The sequence below is a fragment of the Amblyomma americanum genome, chromosome 6, assembly GCF_052857255.1.
Source record: "Amblyomma americanum isolate KBUSLIRL-KWMA chromosome 6, ASM5285725v1, whole genome shotgun sequence".
Lineage (NCBI taxonomy): Eukaryota > Metazoa > Arthropoda > Arachnida > Ixodida > Ixodidae > Amblyomma > Amblyomma americanum.
In genome coordinates, this window is record NC_135502.1 from 40355507 (window position 1) to 40356709 (window position 1203).

General features: G+C 49.0%; 1 non-coding gene across 1 annotated transcript; it reads right to left on the reverse strand.

The window, feature by feature from the left end:
* Nucleotides 1–281: 281 nt before the first annotated feature.
* TRNAS-GCU (transfer RNA serine (anticodon GCU)) lies at nucleotides 282–363 on the reverse strand. The gene has a single exon. It is a non-coding gene; the product is annotated as a tRNA-Ser (tRNA).
* Between the last annotated feature and the right edge of the window lie 840 nt (nucleotides 364–1203).

The following is a 1203-nucleotide window of genomic DNA, read 5'->3' on the forward strand; positions in this document are numbered from 1 at the left end:
CTTGTGCATCAGTCGCGTGTCGACGAAACCGAAGCGCGCAAAAGAGGGACCAGCTGCATCCTGCACAACATTTGCGCTCTGGCCGCGAGTAAAAGCTTCAAACAGTGGAACCATATAACGGAAGCGTGCATGGTTCTTCACTGCCTGAGCGAGATCAATGAGCGCATCTGGCGCAGGCATATATTAAGGCGAGAGACTTTCTTGCCTCATCAGCGTGCGCAAGACCTGTCCTGTCCGCTCCGCTCCACCTGCCAATCGAATAGAATGAAAGAAACAAATTTCAACGAGGATGGGATCCTAACCCACGCGGGCAGAGCCCAATGGATTAGCAGTCCATCGCCTTAACCACTCGGCCACCTAGTCCCACGAGACGACGGTGTTTTAGAAGGCATATGTTGTTACTTGAAAACGGGTATAGCGAACACATCAGATATAACGTAACTTGAAACCGGATATAGCCAACACATCGGATATAAAGAAGGTGCAGTATGTCGTAACTTTGAGGTTTATTGAGGTAATAAAGAGTTGCCCTTGAGGCAGGGCAAAAGGAGGGAACACATCCTCCTGACTAGGCCCTGGCCTCAGAGGGCACTTGAAACTTGAATCAGGATAGAACGAAGGTGTAGTATGTCGTAACTTGAAACCGTATATAAGGAAGGTGTAGTGTGTCGTAACCTGAAACCGAAACTAATTCGAGAAGCGTGAGACGATCGTGCTGAGCTCAACAGGACGACACAAAGACTTTCGCCTTGATGCACGTGAAGCGACTTAAGTGCTCCCCTGAATTTTCGGAATGAAGGACACGAATCACAGCCAGCCACCAAGCGCGCGGAAACCACGACATTGTTGACACCATTTCTCTCCACCGGCAAAGAAACTTCTACGTAACGCCACGGAAGAGGCACTGCTTCGCACAGACACGCAACAATGTACAAATAAGGAAACTGCCGACGCCTCTACGCTAAAGGGACATTCGGGGCGTATTGGAGTTTGCTTGTGCGGGCAGACGACCGCATTCTAATGAAAAACACGCCAATTTCACTGAAAACCGAGCCTTTGTAAGCAAAAAAATGAGAAGAAATAAAATAGAGGTGTCGCCATCCCCGGCCGATTTTGCAAGTAAACTGCGATGCGTCGACACATTTTTTTTTCATCGGATCCCAGAGGCTGTGCCATTCACTCCAAAACGCTGATCACGGAGTC